An 18,588-nucleotide genomic window follows, 5' to 3' on the forward strand; every position below is an offset into this window, starting at 1 on the left:
ATGGGTAATTTTTCCGCGAGGCGAAGTAAGCAAGTTTTCTAATTACGATATTTGTATTTTTATTTTCCATAGCGAGCCTTCTTGCTCAACACACCCAGACACCTCAGGCGAAAGCATCCATAACCATCAACTTATCTCTCCATTAAAATGCAACCTCCTCACCCAGTATTTATTCTAATTAACCACGATAACCATCCTTCACGAGTAAAATTACCACTTTACGTAATTTTCACACTTTCTGCTCCTCCAGAAGCGCTCTTCCTCAACCACTTCCACCCATTTCCAAAAAATCGATTTCAAATAAACCCGAATTCTTCACGATAATGATTAATGATAATCCAAAAAAAAGTTCATGCCTTGGTGACGTTCTCAAAATGTGATTGTCCGCAAGTGAAAGTGGCGATGACCAAGGCCGAGTGAAAGCCGTGTTTGCTCAAAATATATAATATTTAAAGATGCACACCTGATCCTCGTCCTCTTGTGCAACGTGGTCTATGACTCTTTTTCGGTGAAAGTTCCTTTATGGTAATGGGTGTACCCATCGGAACGGCGGGCAATCGACTTGTTATCTGTCACCAAATGCGCGAACTCTACTATAAAGATAATTTTTTCTTTTTTCGGGGAGGCCGATGGGTCGGTGCGAGACGAAACGGAACAGATGGTGCTGTGCAGGAAAAATGTATTCCATGGCAGCCCATGTTGTCACGCGCCAAGTCATGTGTAAAATTACCTTTATTGTATTTACCGTGCTAATCTATGATCATGATAGGACGATTAACGGTTCTTCAATTAATTACTCTTACTTTCTAATTAGTTGTTGTTTTGGAGCGCCCAAAATGGCTCTGGGTGGACGGTTTTTGCTCTGGGTTGCGGTTTTCGGGCTTTTTGTGCAGGAAGAGGCGGTGAGTGGCGACAGGTCGATGAAGGGGTGCTTTCTAATTGTGTAACTGATTGTCTGGAGCTTTGGCGGGTTTAGATTGTTGTTGTCATGGAGAAATTTTGCTTCAGTTGGGCTGTGTGCTTCCCGTTTTGTTACGTATTGCTGTGTGTTTTTTTGGATTTGCGTTTCCTGCTTGAGTACGGTTTCTTTATCGGGTTATTTATTACAGTGACTGATCGTTATTCATGTAATGACACAAATGAGATAGTCGTAAATCTTGCAGATACGGTCCTATTTGGTCTGATAGATATGTAACTGGGGCTTTGGTGTTGTAAGCTTGCAGTTTTGTTTTTAGTTGGCGTTTTATAGCTCGCAGGAAGCGAAATTACAGCTTGTCTATTGTTTTATTTTATTAGGTAGGTAATTCTTGAAAGTGTTGAGTTGAATCCTTGGAGGTTTTTATTAGATGTAGTTGGAGATTATCGTGACGATGGTAAAATATTAGGCACGATTTGGTGATTCATCCCCTTCAAGAAATTAATGACGTCATCTGATCATCACTTTTACGTTCCATCGTTTTGAGTTTTATTTTTGGAAAATATTTGTTTCTGTTTTAATTTTCAAGTTTCAGTATTTTTGATATTTTGTTTAGTTGTATTAACGTCCATTATACGATATTTTCAGAATATTTGGAGATACAATTTTTTTTTTATAAATCTTCAAGTTATTCTTGACCTTAAAAACTTTGTAACTTGATGTTTGTAGCGCTTTTTGGAATTTCTGTCAGCAATATAAATATTTATTTCTAACTTATATATAAGTATATATTTTAGTTTGAACTGAATATTAAAAAAAAATCAGGTTTCTTGTTTTCGGCTGTCGGTCGTCTGTAGTCCGTCTGTTGTCTATTGACGATTATTTGATTGTTCTTTTGGAAGCATTGTCTTATTTATAAATTATTATTAGCAATCATTTTAAGCTGACAGTCTTTTTGATTTTTTTATTTGTTTTATACTATTTTTATATTTTCGTGTATTGTGAAATTTAACCATCTGCGTTTTGTTATCAAATTTGACTTTTTGTCGCTTTTTTCGTCGTGATTTTTGACTTTCAGAGATTTTTTAGGCCTCATTTTTTGTTATTTTTTTTCGTTCTTCTGTTAAGTTTTTTGGGTCTTTTTTGGGTTCCGTTGTGCGTTGCCTTTTTTCACGTTTCTATGTCACTTTCCTTATCGCATTTTTCTTGTTCATTAGCCCTTTTCCAATCGCTCCCTTTTTTTGACAAGATTTTGTCTTATTTTTTTGTTTCCATATTTTTTGTTGTTTTTTTGTCAGTTTTTGTTGCCTTTTTGTCTAGTTGTCAATAGCTTTTTGTGTAGTTTCTTTCGTCGCTTGATTTCTAGCATTTTTTGCTGTTTTTTTTTTGACGGGGTGCTTTGCCGTTCTTTTTTATCGATTTATTTCGCAATTTTTTATAGCCTTTTAGGGCCCTTTTTAGTCCTATTTTTGGATTATCTTTTTTTGCGTTTTTTTCAGCACCTATGTGCTTTTGTTGCTTTCTCTTTCGCTTTTTTGAAACCTTTTACTTATTATTAATGCGTATTTTTTGTGTCTTTTTCTGTTGTCTTTTTATATTTTTTGTACTTTTTTATACGTTGTTTTGGCGAGTTTTTGACGTTCTTTTTGCTTTTTCTTGGCCAGTTCTATTTATTTTTTGTCTATTTTATGTAGTTATTTGGCTTTTTTACATTTTTGGCGCCTTTTTGTCGCCTCCTTTGTCACTTTTCTCCTTATTTTTCATTTTTTCTCGCTTTTTTGTCGATATTTTGTGCCTTTTATGTTGGTTTTGTCGAGTTTTTGATGTTTTTTTTTCGTTTTTTATTCGCCCTTTTTGCCTTTTTTGTGACTTTTATGTATTTTTTTGCTTTTTCGTGTTTTTTATCATTATGTAGTCGCTTTTTGTCGCTTTCTTTATTGCTTTTTATTGCCTCTTTTTTTATCAAGGTTGTGTGTCGTTTTTTTGATTCCCTTATTTTTCGTTTTTGTCGTTTTTTTTTCATTTGTTGTTATATTTTTTTTCGGATTTTTGTGGTGGCTTTTTTGTTGTCTTTTTTTGGTTATTTTTTATAGTCCCTTTTGTGGCTTCATTTCTTGTCTTTTTTGTCGAGTTTTGTTCATCTTGTCTCTCCGTTTTTGATTTTATTTTATTTGGTCGTCTTTTTTGTATTTTTTGTGTTTTTTAGCCCCCCTGTGTTTCGCTTTTCGTCGTTTTTTAGTATTTTCTGCCTCCTTTGTTGTTTTTCTGTTGTCTTTTTTGTCGTTTTTTGGTTGCTTTTTTTGGTGTTTTTTTAGTTGCCGTCTTTTTCGACTTTTCTCGCTTTTTTGTCGTCTTTTTGTCCCTTTTATTTGCTTCTATTTTGCTTTTTTTCGTATTTTTTGTGCTTTTTTCTGTTGTCTTTTTCCTATCTTTTTTTTCACTCTCTTTTGTCGAATGTTTGATGCCCTTTTTGCTTTGTTTTCGCCTCATCTGTCTCTTTTTTGTCTATTTTATGTCGTTATTTTGCTTTCTTTTTCCTCTTTTTTTTCATATTTTTTTCGGCGCATTTTTGTTGCTTCCTTTATCACTTTTTTATCGCATCTTTTTTTGTCGACTTTTTGTTGTTTTTTTAGTTCCCTTATTTTTCACTTTTTCTCGCTTTTTTGTCGATATTTGTGTCTTTTGTGTACCTTTTTTGTTGTTTTTTTGTAGTTTTTTTTGGACATTTTGTTGTATCCTATTTTCGGCTTTAGTTTTTTACGTCCTTTTTCGTTTTTTCTTCGCCTTTTTGCCTCTTTTTGTGCCTTTTATGTGGTTTTGGCTTTTTTGCTTTGTTTTGCATTGGTCATTTTTTGTGTCGCTTTATTTATTGTTTTTGATTGCCTCTTTTCTTTGTCCAAGTTTTCTTTTGTCGTTTTTTATTCCCCTTATTTTCCTTCTTGTCGCTTTTTCGTCATTTGCTTCTTTTTGGTTGTTTTTTTTTGTATTTTTGTGTGCCCTTTTTGTTGTCTGTTTTTGGTTACTTTTTTATAGTCACTTTTGTCGCTTCATTTCTTGTCTTTTTTGTCGAGTTTTTGACGTCTTTTTTGTTTTGTCTCTCCTTTTTGCCTCTTTTTGTTCATTTTATTTGCTTTTTTTGGTCGTCTTTTTTACATTTTTTGTGTTTTTTGTAGTCTCTTTTGTCGTTTGATTTCTCAATTTTTTGTTGTCTTTTAGTCCCACTGTTTCGCTTTTTGTCCCTTTTATGTGCTTTTATTCTATTGTTTTCGTTTTTTTGTGCTCTTTTCTGTTATCTTTTTTCTTATCTTTCTCTGGCGCTGTTTTGTCGAGATTTTGATGACCATTCTGTTTTTTCTTCGCGTCTTCTGCCTCTGTTTTGTCCATTTTATCTCATTATTTTGCTTTTTTTCCCTGTTTTTTCCATATTTTTTTGGCGCCTTTTGTTTCTTTCTTTATCACGTTTTTATCGCATCTTTTTTTGTGACTTTTGTTGTTTCTTTTTTGTTACATTTTTTTCGCTTTTTAGTTTCATTTTTTCTCGTTTATTTGTCGATATTTATGCCTTTTATGTCGTTTTTTATTTTTTTTTGTAGTTTTTTTTACATTTTATTATATACTTTTTTGGCTTTAGTTTTTGTCTAGTTTTTGATGTCTTTTTTCGTTTTTTCTTCGTCTTTTTACCTCGTTTTGTGCCTTTTATGCGTTTCTTTTCTTTTTAGTGTTTTTTCGCATTTATCGTAGTTTTTTGTCTTTTTCTTTATTGCTTTTAATTGCCTCTTTTCTTTGTTCAGGTTTTTTGTCGTTCTTTAGGCCTCTTATTTTCCGCTTTTTTGTCATTTGCTTCTTTTTTGTTTTTCGGGTTTTGTGTGCCCTTTTTGTTGTCTTTTTTGTTTTCTTTGTTATAGTTCCTTTTATCCCTATATTTCTTATCTTTTTCGTCGAGTTTTTGACGTCTTTTTCGTTTTGTCTCTCCTTTTTTGTTCATTTTTTGGTCGTCTTTTTTGCATTTTTTGCGTTTTTTGTACCCTCTTTTGTCGCTTGATTTCTCGTTTTTTTTGTCATTTTTTCCCCTATATTGCGTTTTTTGTCGTTTTTCGTGCTTTTATCTGTTTTCTTTTTTGTTATTGTTTATTTTATGTTCTTATTTTGCTTTTTTTGATATTTTTTTCACATTTGTGCGGTGTCTTTTTTGTTGCTTCTTTTATCACGTTTTTGTCGCATATTTTTTTTGTCGACTTTGTTTGTGTTTTTTGTTTCATTTTGTTGTTTTAGTTCCCTTATTTTTCACTTTTTCTCACTTTTTTTGTCATTATTTGTGCCTTTTATTCGTTTTTTTGTTGTTTTTTTTTTGACATTTCATTGCATCCTTTCTTTGGTTTTGGTTTTTGACGTCTTTTCATTTTTTCTTCGCTTTTTTGCCTCTTTTTGTGCATTTTTATGTATTATTTAGCTTTTTTGTTTTTTTTTCAGTGTTCGTAGGTTTTTTGTCGCTTTCTTTATTGTTTTTTCTTTATCCAGTTTTTTTTGTAATTTTTTAGTCCCCTTATTTTTCACTTTTTGTTGCTTTTTCGTCATTTGTTTCTTTTACTTTTTTTTTGGATATTTTTATGCCTTTTTCGTTGTCTTTTTTTCGTTACTTTTTTATGTTCTTTTTGTCGCTTCATTTCTTGCCTTTTTTGTCGAGGTTTTGACGCCTTTTTCGTTTTGTCTCTCCTTTTTGACCTCTTTTTTGTTCATTTATTTGCTTTTTTTGGTCGTCATTTTTGCATTTTTTTCTGTTTTTTTATACCCTCTTTTGTCACTTGATTTCTCTATTTTTTTGTCGTTTTTTATACCCCTGTGTTTCACTTTTTGTTGTTTTTTTTTTTCTCATTTTCTGCCTTTCATGTCGGTTTTCCGCTGCTTTTTTGTAGTCATTTTTGTCGTTTTATTTATAGTGTTTTTTTTTTGACGAATTTTTGACGTCGTCTTTGTTTTTTCTTCTTTTTTGCTTGTTTTTTGTAGCTTTTTCTTTGTTGCTGTTTTTTTGTTTTTTTTTACGAATTTCGACAACTTTTTTCGTTTCTTCTTAACTTTTTTTTTACCTCTTTGTTGTCCCTTTTGTGAATTTTTTTTTGTAGCTTTTTTGTTTGCTTTTTTTGCAATATTTTTTGCCTCTTTTTGTCATCTTTTCTTCAAATCACTTTTGTAGTTCATTGCTCGCCTTTTTTTTGTTTTTTTTGACGTATTTTTCACGTATTTTTGACGTCTTTTTTCGTTTTTTCTGTTTTCTTGCATCTTTTTTGTGTTTTTTCACGTTTCACCTACATGTTTCACTTCACGTTTCACCTTCATAGTTCACCTTCACGTTTTAGCGTCACTTTTCAGCTTTAGCTTTCAGCTTCACGTTTTAGTTCGACGTTTCAGCTTCACATTTCAGTTTCACCCGTCACTTTCAATCTCTAACACCCCTTCTTTCTCCACAGATCTGGATCATCCAAACCACCACCGAAAACCCCTCCTGCACCTGCAACAAACTAGAATCCATCCCCCACTGCCCCTCCAACTTCCAAGACGCCAGCAACATCTGCTACAACATCACCCCACCATCCGCCTACCCCCCAAACTGCCCCTTCCAAAACACCATCCCCTTCAACACCTACAAAGACGTCGTCTCCACCGACGCACCCATCTGGATCCCCGTCCAGCGCGACGTCAGCGACGGCCTGGGCTTTCTCGAATGGGTCGAACCCAGCACCCTGTACAAAACCGAATTCCAAGAAGACTTCCACTACGAAGGAAAAATCAAAGGCAAGGACTGCGTGGTCTACCACAAAGGTACCTTCCAAGCGGTACCTTGCGATGAAGAGTACTCCGGGATTTGCGCCTACTACAAGCTGGACCAAGACCCGGACCAAATGTGTTCGTCTTTTGACGCGTGCCACCAGAGCGACTTTAACGCAGACTCTAAGTGTTTTTGTCTAGGAGGGAGCGATTTGGACCAGTCGAAGTACGTCAAAGCGGAGTTGTTGAAGCCGTACCAGAATAGTATATACTCGTTGCTTACTCTGGATGATTGTACCATGGGTTTGGAGAGAGTGAATGGGAGTTATTTGTGGGTGCATTCTAAACAACCAATGGACTATTGTTACTGGAGCAACGAAGCTGAGTTTGGTAGTACCAATGTGTACGGGGCTGTCACTAAAAACGGTTGGGTTTTAACACAAGAGCCACTTTATTGTTTTTTGTTTGAGAAAAAAATTGACATTCCGGAACCAGAACTTCACCTCACGTATAATAGTACCACGGAGCTTTTCCATCTAGAAGTACTAAACTCTGCAGGGTTAAAGAAAATCAATACTAAAATCTTGTTATATTGCTTTAGTAACGCAGGAGCTTATAGCTTGACGTACCGGTACCCCGATTTAACATGTGTGGATGAAGGCAGAGTTTATGAGTTTAAACCCTATATCAACGGTCCTGGGTCGTACTGGTGCGAAGCTTTCAAATACGTCGATTCGCAGCCCATCAAAAGCGAAGTACTTTTTGTCAACCAAACCGAGCGCTTTGGAGTCGAGTTTGTGACTATTCTGAAGACGGAATATATTCAAGGTACTAATCCTTTGCATCCTGACATGACTGGCTTTTTGGAAAGAATTTTTTTCGTTATGTTGACTATAAACCATGCCGAATTTCGGTGCACTTATGCGTCTAGGATAATGCAAATTATAGATATAGATGAAGAACGTAACGAAGCGATATTCAATATCCACTTCACTTGTAACATCAGACAAAGTGCCATTAGTCCTATAGCGAGACCCATAGATGACGAATATGACAAAATGGAAGAACTCATCAACCAAACCGTGCACAGTCTTCCGGATATTAACATCGAAATGATGGACTTTCGTAGTGCTACCTATTGTCTCGAAGAGACTCTGGATGGTTTAACATGGCCAAGAACAGAACGTGGTCACAAAACAGTACCGCAAGAGTACTGCTTTTCGGGCGATGGTATACTAATAAAGCGTCTATGTGGTGGCGACTTTATTCATGGGGCTATATGGGGAGATGCCGGAAACTGTACCATCCCCAGTATGTCAACAGTTACCGAAGAACTGCTCAAAATTATAGAAGACGTACAAGATCCGCTAGACGATGTTTACAATATTTCGAACCGGTACTCCGAGTTTGATAACTTGGATGTGTACTTGGTGGCACTCATCGCCCGTGATAACTGGAAGAACATAACACAGGCAAATCTTTGGAAATTTGTGGCCACTTTGGATAACCTTCTCAAGGTTAACGGAAGTACTTTGACAGGTGCCCAGTACGACACGCGAGCTATTGACATGATTTTCGACACTATTGACAACGTGGTCACCGAAATTGACATCAATTCCACTAATATTGTCACTCTGTCTGGTAACAGTACCGGGATTGCGTTGATGGCAGATGGTACCGTGGTGGAGTTGACCGGTGACCATATTTGTGACACTTTAGTGGAGTCGTACGAAAATCTAGAAGGTGCAATCTGCCTTAACTCGGTAGAAGACACTCAACTCGTGTTTAAGGTATTTTTGAACAACCTACTTTTCAAGGTTTCAGAACCTTCAAACAACTCCATACGTAAAGTTTTTGGTACTCTTGACTTTAACGCGACATCTACTTCTGTGTACACCCTCTACAAAGTACCAAACGGTACCGCGGAAGAAGATTGTGTCTACTGGAGCTACGATCTAGAAAGTCCTGAGGGTCGTGGTGAGTGGAAACTGGCAGGTCAAAGTCAACGGTTTTCGACATACCTCAAGTGTACTTTTTTCAACGTGACCACGTCGGCCCTCACCACCATAACCACTAGCCAAAACAACGACTCGGAATCTATCACTGAAAATCTAGAGAAATTGCTACATTCAGACGAAACACCTTCTGAAATTATCAACATATTGTCATCCCTTACTGACCGATATAAGGAGTTTGATGCTGACGATGTCTACCTCGTCGGGGAGATTTTGGAAAAGATACGAAATGAACCCGACATTGACTTGGGGGCTCTAGCCCACATTGTCAGCAATTTACAAGAAATCGAGCGTGGTATTTTGTCAGAAAGTCAGAAGAAGAAGAATGCCACAGATGCGATTCTTCACAGCGTGGATGGCATTCTCCAGAACCACAACTACGGCGACGTTGTCAATATCACCGAAAACAACTTCGTCATTTACATGACGAAAGTAAAAGACACGGATTTTAGTGGGTTGATTTTGTTGGATGACCACAATCTCCAGACGCTTAATTTGACAGGCAATGTCACAGTCGAGGACGTGTTGAAATACGACTTCGCCACAGCTTTCGTGTTGCCGTCTCGTCTGAAACAACAACTAGTGGACGACGATTTGGTCATAGTGACGATTTTTTCGTCAGACGATCTTTTTAATGAAGACACCGCGTACCAAAAGGTGAGCAAAATTTTCGGCGTCATTCTTCCTCTGGTTGACAACTACTCGGAACCACTGTCGTTCATTTATAAAGTTTCTGTTGACGACCACCACAGGAGTTGCGTCTATTGGTTGTACAACAAACCTGGGAATATTTTAGGGTCGTGGAAGGTTGACAGCGGTGGCAAAGAGATTTCGTCGTTCAGCCAGTGCGACTTTTGGCACACCACACACTTTGGTCTTTTGGTACTAGACAGTGACAAGTACGACAATGCGATTTTGACTTGGATCACCACCATCAACTGCGCCCTATCCATGTTTGGTTTTTGTTGCATAATCCTCACGGGTGTCTTCTTCAAACGATGGAGAACCAACAGCGGAAACCAAATCCTTCTAAATTTCGTCTTTGTTAGTGTCCTCCAAATCTGTATCTTCTACACTTCTAACAGTATTAATAAAAACTCAACCGATAAGGTTGTCTGCACTATTATAGGGGTAGTACTTCACTACTCCATCGTCTCCCAGTTCTGCTGGATGTTCGTCATCGCCATCCTCCAGTTCAAACGTTTCGTCGAAGTACTCACAGCTCCTCCGAAGCACGTTCTTCTAAAAGCTTGTCTTTGTGGGTGGGTACTACCATGTCTTCCAGTCGCTTGCGTGTACTTTCTGGTCACGGACACCTACGTCAATGGTAACGTCGGTCTTTGCTACCCTTCAGGCTTGGGTTTGTACCTAGGGGTGTGGTTGCCAATAGCCATCGTCGTGGTTGTCAACTTCGTCATTTTTGTCTATATTATATACAGTGTGGTGCACAAAAAGACCAAGTCGTCGGATTCGGGCAATGGTGACGTGATGTTTCAGTGGAGGTTGGCCATTTTGCTTTTTTTCATGTTGGGGATGACTTGGAGCTTCGGGTTTTTGTCAGAACTAAATTTTGGGGAGGTTTTCGTCTACGTGTTTTGTTTCACAGCCACGTTGCAGGGGTTCGTCATGTTTTTATTTTTTATTGTGTTTAATGCTAATACTAGGTACTTGTATGTGAATGCGTGTAAGAAACATAATAAATATTAAAAAACCGAATTAGTGTTTGTAATCTCAATAATCTAGTTCAACACGTATTTGTGTTATTTGCTCAACTAATTGATCGCTTGATAACAACGAAATGGAAATAGTCATTTGTGTTTTAGTGTTTGTCTCGAAAATATGAAGCTTGTAATCATTTACATAGCATTGACACAAATATTCGTCTTGGGGGATAAAGTGAGTACCTATGAGTATATCTTGACCAAAAGTAAACTATTGTCACAGGTATGTTCTACAATCAAAAGTACAAAATATGAGATAGAGTGGCCAAGTACTAACAGTACGACTGTATCACAACCTGTATGCCTCAACCAAAACAAAGAATTTGTCTTCAGAAGGTGTCTGGACGGTCAATGGGACGCTGAACCAGACTGTGACGATATTCAAATGGTGGTACTTCCTCAATGTCCACACGGCTTTACAGATAGTGGTACTTTTTGTTACATATTGACAGAAAAGTCTGGGTTTCCGCCAAAGTGCCCATTCGACAACGTGGTACCTTTCAGTACCTACAAAAGCTTGATTGGTACTGAAATTATTGACGAGGTGTGGATGCCAGTGAAGCGGGAATTAAGCAACGGCTTTGGGTTGCTGGTGTGGGTAGAATACAGTACTTTCTACAAAACTACTTTTAGTGGGGAGTACATCTACGACGGTACTATCAAAGGGAAAGATTGTCTGACGTACTACAACGACACAGTTGTTGCCAAGTCGTGTAACGAAGAAGTGAGAGGTGTTTGTGCGTATGCTAAACTAGGAGTGGTACCTGGGTTGTGTGGTACCGAAAACAAATGCCTACAGATGGAATTATCATCTGACTCGAACTGCGTCTGTTTGGGTTTCAACGAATCATATCCGCTGGCTGAATTTAGGGAACCTTACCAAAACAATATTTATAATTTCTTGACTAACCAAACTTGTGGAATAGGTCTTAAAAAAACCCCCAGTACGTACGTCTGGAGTAGTACTAATGAAACTATTAGTTACACTTATTGGTCCTTGAATGTCACTTTCGACGACGTTAACACCCACGGTGCTTTAACCCCAAACGGGTGGATCTTAACCCAACAACCATCGTCCGTCACCCTATTCGAAAAACCGCTAGACAAAGTGAACCCTATTCTATCTCTAGAAGTCCATACCGGTTCATCTATTTTGACAATTACCGATTACCAAGGTTTGAAGGAACAAAATTCTGAGCTTCTGGTTTATTGTTTCACCAACGCTCACCCCACGACTCTGCTCTATCGGTACGACAACCTCACTTTCCACAAGTACGAAAACAACGTTTCTGTTAATCTAGAAATGTACACAGGAACACCTGGGTACTACTGGTGCGAATCGTTCCGGTACAACGAATCAGAAGTGGTTCGTAGTAAGGTCGTCACCACCACACAAGAGACGTACTTTGGGGCAGAATTTGTAACAATTGTGAAATTGTATGCCAAAAATATGAACCCTTTGAGCGACGAAGTTGTGGTACTAGTATCAACTAAAATATTTCCTCTTTTCGACAATGTCGCCTATTTGAAAAACACCTATGTGTATAGAATCATGAAAATTGTGGACATAGATGAAGATGGAGGTTGGATTTGGGTAAATCTTCACTTGACTGCCGCATCTGGAATCGACGATACAGAGGACGAGTTTTATCAAGTGGAAGGGTTTGTAGATGAAGCTCTTGGTACTGCGGTGGAAATTCAAGTTGAATTAGTTGATTTTTTGAGTTCACGATTTTGTCGTGGTGAAGAAAGCGCGAATTTAACGTGGCCAAGAACGAAAATAGATGAGTTTGCAACGTCGACAGAGTACTGTTTCAAGGAGGACGGTACTCGTTTGGAGAGACAATGCCTTGGGAATTTTATAGATGGGGCTTCTTGGGGGGGCATGGAGGAGTGTCAAATTCCGCATAAATCCGAAGTGGGAGAAGAGTTGTTGAGGGTGATTGACTATAGTCCAGCTGTGGTGCAAGTAGTGTCCAATATAACAAAAAAATATAAAGAGTTTCAACCGTTTGACATTTATCTGACGGGGTTAGTACTTAACCAGTACTTGAATCAAGACATTTGCAATATCTCGGACTTTGTGGAAACGTTTAACAACGTGTTAAAAATTGACAAAGAGATTATAGTGGAGGCGCAACGCAAGATGAGAGGTACTGACGCGATTTTAGATTTTCTGAAGAACAATTTGATAGACCATGTCCAAGATGGGTACTATTGTATGGATAACATCGGGATTGCGTCTATGTCAAACAAAAACACGAGTGGTTTGATGACAATAAAAAATGACATTGGTGTTACTATTGACATTTTAAATGGTACGTACTTACTAGACGATTTGATAAAAAATAACAACTTAGAGTGCGCGATTTGGTTAAGTCCAGAACTACTCACACAAATACGTGGTACTACTTTAGTTTTCGTACGTTACTTCAACAACTCTTTCTTCAGTGATGGCACTAAGAACATTGTCAATATTTTTAGCACTGGAGCTTTGGTACCAGATGTTTATGCGGGACCAGTGATGGTACTACACAGAATCGAACAACCTCAAGATTTGAACGAATTTTCGTGCGTCTATTGGGGCGAGAGTGACAAATCGTGGATTAGCAGTACGACCTTGACAATAAATAACGACTTCCTGCTGTGTCAGTTCAACTGTTGTAACAATTTTGGTTTAGAAATTTCTTCCAATGACGATAAAGACACCAATGTAACCACAATCTTGCAAGATTTGCTCAATACCGTGCTTCCATCGCCCCAGATTGTAGTACGACTCCACCAAGTAAGCGAAAGACACGACGAATTTGCTCCCGGTGATGTATACCTAGTTGGACAGATTTTGAAGAAGGTTAGTAACGACGACAATATTGACTTGAAAATATTAACATCCACGATTTGTAACCTCCACAAAATAAATAAAACCGCTTTACGTGACAGTCAAATTGAGAGTAAAGCCACCGACACAATTCTCTACTACGTGGACACCATCCTCCAGAACCACCAGTACCACAAGGACGAGCTCCACATTGCCGACAATTTTATGGTTCTGGTTTCGGATTTAAAGACAACTAATTTCACCGGCGTGGTACTACTGGAGCGAAATCAAACCCTTGAGGTCGCACTCCTAAACCACACCATCAACACCACGGACTTGGTTGCGGACGAAAATTTTGACAGCGCTTTGGTACTAAGTCCCGAACTTCTAACCCAACTGGATGACAAAATTTACATCACTGTATTCTTCAACAGTGTCTTGTTTAACGACAAAAATAGCGCTCACACCTTTGGCAAAATCTTCGGAGTGATCCTCCCTGATAGTGGTACTTACAAAGGCCCGTTGTCAATCTTCCACAAGAAACCCTCCTCGGGTATTCACAGCTGCGACTACTGGGACTACGACGAGCCCGCAGGGGCTTGCGGGTCGTGGAAGCGCGACAATGACGGTCTCGAGGTGGTACCAAAATTGATTGAGTGTCAGTACTGGCACGCCACCCACTTCGGGCTAATTTTAGTCGACGATCTCACCTACGACGACGCCGCTTTGGACTGGATCACGCGAATCAACTTCTCGCTTTCCGCGTTAGGTTTGTGCGTTATTTTTACAACGGCGTGTTTCAAAGAATGGAGAAACAACACTGGAAATCGGGTACTACTGAGTTTCAGTTGTGCGAGTATGCTTCAGATCGTCATGTTCTACATTTCCAGTGTCGGACAGACGTTTCGGAACTATCTAGGGTGCGTTATAGTCGGGTCAATGCTTCACTATTCCGTCATCAGTACTTTCTGCTGGATGTTGATAATCGCGGTTTTGCAGTTCCGGCGTTTCGTGATTGTCTTTGTGGAAACTCCAGAGTACTTTTTTTTGAAACTGTCGTTGTTTGCTTGGGGGTTGCCGCTTGTTCCAGTTGGGGGTCTTCTAATCGTGGATCGGTACAACTATGTCGTTGGTAAAGTCGGGTTGTGCTATCCCACAGGTTATGGTCTCTATGTCGGGATTTGGTTACCCGTGGGGGTTATCGTGGTAATCAACTTCATCATTTTCGTTTATATTGTCAATAGTTTGATTCACAAGAAAGTGGAGGTTTTTAATGCTAGTAAAGACGGTATTTATCAGTGCCGGCTTGCGGTACTACTTTTTTTCACGTTGGGTTTGACCTGGATTTTTGGGTTGTTGATGGATTTGGATGTGGGGGTGGTTTTTAGCTACTTGTTTACGTTGACTGCGACATTGCAAGGGTTTGTGATGTTTCTATTTTTCATTATTTTCAACAAGAGTACCAGGAGGTTGTATGTACAAGAGTTGAAGAGGTGCTTCAGAAAAGAGGGTTAAAACGAGTTTGTTATTTTAACTATCTTTTAAATAAAAAGTTAGAAAATTGTGTTTTTGTTATCTTTTTTGTATTAAGATTTAAGTTAGATAACACGATATGCAAATCCTTTGTTGACGATTATCAAATCTGGTATCGCCATTAGTGTTAACACGTGTCGGAAAAGCGCACTCTTGATGTTTGCACAAAGCGTAAAAGTAATCAGAACCAATAAATCGGCACTTCAGTCGACTACGGAATTATAATTCAATATGCTTCAACCACCTCAAATCTTAATTTTATTTTTTTTGAAAACGGTTTGCACGCACACAACATTTACAACAACTACAACAACATCTTCTCCGACACCCACAACAACTCCACCGTATCCGGTAAGATTGCACCAAAGCTAATAAATCCAGCAAGAGTTAGATTACCAATTTTAGCGTTGTCCAACGGTTTGGAGTGAAAAATATCAAGTGGAATGGCCTTCCACCTCCACCAAAACCGTTTCTCAACCTCTATGTGTCAACCAATCCAAAGAACTGGTTTACAGAGAGTGTCTTGACGGTGGTTGGGGCCAAGAACCTGAGTGTTCTGACGTCCAGACGGACCCAGCACCAGAATGTCCAGACGGTTTTGAAGAAACACAAGAAATGTGCTACAAATTTACTCTAGAATCGGTTTTTCCACCACCTTGTCCCTTCCAAGACGTTTTACACTTCTACAGTCCCGCTTTCATGGACGTTCTTATGTACCAGATGCGAGAAGCTGTGTGGTTACCGGTAACCCGTAACGTCACTAATGGTTTGGAATTTTTGCGATGGGTGGAACCAACTACGTACTACAAAGAGGAGTTCACAGACACTATGTACTACACTGGTGGTATTAAAGGTAAAGACTGTCTGGTGTACAACACCACTGGTCAAGTCAACGCGGTTTCTTGCCAGGAAAAACACCGAGGAATTTGTGCCTACGAGAAATTAAACGTCAAAGAAAATAAACTCTGTGGTTCCTCTGATAGGTGTCGCCAGAGCGAGTACTTTTCCAAAACCACGTGCTTTTGTGTGGAAGCAGGCGACGGAAGTCCAAAAGCCGAGTTCGTGCAGCCGTATCAAAACAGTCTTAATTTAACCCAAGAAGTCTGTGCTTTCGGACTTGAGCGAAGTTCCAACGGGACGTACCTATGGAGTACTTCTAAGCAAGAAATCGCGTACACGTACTGGTCCCCGGATGCCGTTTTTAGCGCGGGTTACAACCACGGTGTTGTAACACCAAGTGGTTGGACTTTGACACCAGAGGCACCTTCATGCTCTTTGGTTGCGAGGACACAACAAGAAGAACTCGTAGAATTTGAACTCATTTGGAATTCAGAAAGACAGGTTTTTATCTTGACTGTGGTTAACCCTCTTTGGGTGGAAACCACGATGCTGTGTTTTACTGACGCAGATGCTAGTACCCTTCTCTATGTTTATCAATCTTTAAGTCCGGTAGACGGAAATGAAACCATACAAACCTACACCTTTTTGCCAGTTAGACAATTTCCGGGTCAATATTGGTGTGAGGCTTTTGCATTTTCCACCATGGAGCTCATTCAAACCGAGAAAATTTTCTACGCACCCAAATGTTTAGAGTTTGTGACGATTTTTTGGGTTGCGATGCCCTTTTTCGTTAATCCTTTGGGGTCACAAGTGTTGGATTATGTAAATCGGACCGTTTTAACCATTCTAAGTGGTCTTTGTGTGGATGAGGTCTGCTACGTTCCAAGGGTGTTGCAAATCGTCGACTTGAATGAACAACAGGGTTTCATGATTTTCGACATTCATTTCACATCGAGTGTGATAACTAATATTCCCTCCATAGATAAAGAGAAACATTTTCGTAATCTTAAATCTAATATAGAATCAGTGTTGTTTCAAAATACCCAAATTGAGGTGTTCTCTTTTCTGAGCTCTGATTTTTGTCTTGGTGAAACTATATACTATGAATCAGATTTGGCGTTAACTTGGCCGACGACCCAAGGTGACGAAACCACAGTTTCTGAAGAATTTTGCTTTCTACCGGATGGCGATTTGGCCACAAATACCTGCACTGGTGATTTTACATTTGGCTACTCTTGGTCGAACTTTTTTATTGATTGCACGATTCTAAAGACATCTTCGGTGTCCGAAATTCTCTTGCCACTATATTACGACACAAGTTCGATTTCTGATGACAATATCAAACAGATTCTGCAGCTAGACGATAACCGTTTTTCAGCTTTAGACGTTTTCCTACTTCAAAAGATCTACGACAATTTTTTCAAGAGTGATTTTGTCGTAGACACCTTTAGACAAGCAGTTGCCCAAATTCTAAGAATCAGCAGAAGTGTCTTATTGGAAGCCCAAGTGGTGGCACGTTCTACAGACAAGTTCGTGCTCTTGATAGACGACGTGATAACCAGAATACCACATCCAGTACAAATCGTCGACAATGAATTTGCCATTTTCGTCACGTCTGACGCCTGTGGTGTTGTCGTCCTGTCAGTCAACGGACTAAGAACCCCTAAAACTTTACAAGGCAACTGCACACTAGACCGTTTGTTGCAAATCGACAATCTAGAACTCGCCATTTGGTTAAGCCCCGAATTACGAAAACTATTCGCCCAAAACCTTCTAGGTTTTAGTATTTTCTTCGGTGACACTCTCTTTACTGCGAACAGTTTCTCCCCAAGAAACGTCAGTGTGGTTTTTGGTTTGCATTTATGGTACGTCCAGGAGCTTCCAGAACCCGTGTCCATTGCCCACAAAATCGTCGACGATAACTCCAGCATTTCCTGTCTTTATTGGGTCAATGTGACCGACTACATCTCCAGCTTCTGGATGGAGAGCACCAAATCCTACAACAGGGGTTCGTACCGGATTTGTGATTTCAAACAACTATCGCACTTCGCTTTTGACGGTAAAAGCGGCAACGTTACCGACGAACTTGAAGATCTACTAAATCCACATGTTCTGAATTCGGAAAAAGTGAGCAAGTTGGCGGAGATTTCAGAGAAGTACGACGATTTTGACTCCCATGATGTGTTCCTGGTGGCCAAAATTTTAGACCTTGTGAGGAACAACTCCGACACTGATTTAAACTCTCTGGCTAAAACCGTCGACAATTTGCACAGGATTGAAAAGTCGGTGCTTGCGCGAAGTCAAGACAAACACAAATCCACTGACTTGATCCTGGATAATATTGACAATATCGTCAGAAGCTATGGCAGCAACGAGTCCGAGGTTTTGATAACCACTGACAATTTTATCGTCTTTGTTTCAGGTTTGAACGACAGCGACTTAAGTGGGTTGTCGATTTTGGAAACCAACGAAAGTGTGGAAGCTCAGGTTTTACGAGGCGCTGTAAACGTTGACGATATAGAAGCGTACCAGAACTTCTCAAGCAGCGTTCTGCTAAGTCCTGATCTTAAATATCAACTGGAAGACGATTCTAGAGTTATCATAACTGTTTTCTTCAACGACGTTTTGTTCAACGAAAAGCAGTCCACGCATGAGGGTATTAGCAGAATTTTTGGCGTCATTCTTCCAAGAAACGTGAACTACTCGGGCCCTATTTCGATTCTTCACAACATTTCGTCAACGCATTCTATGGAGTGTGCTCACTGGAATTATAGTACCGACACACGGGGTAAAAGCTACTGGAAGAAAGACAGTAATGCCAATAGTACTTTTTTGATAAGTCAGTGCGATTTTTGGCACACCACCCACTTTGCACTTCTCCTACTAAACAACGAGCGGTACTTACAAGATGAAGTACTTTACTGGATAACCGTCATCAATTCCTCGGTCTCTCTAGTTGGTGTTCTTTGCATATTGATAACA

The sequence above is a fragment of the Zophobas morio genome, unplaced genomic scaffold (genome assembly GCF_036711695.1).
Source record: "Zophobas morio isolate AGI-343-1 ecotype UQ-CSIRO unplaced genomic scaffold, CSIRO_AGI_Zmor_V1 ptg000010l, whole genome shotgun sequence".
NCBI classification, from domain to species: domain Eukaryota; kingdom Metazoa; phylum Arthropoda; class Insecta; order Coleoptera; family Tenebrionidae; genus Zophobas; species Zophobas morio.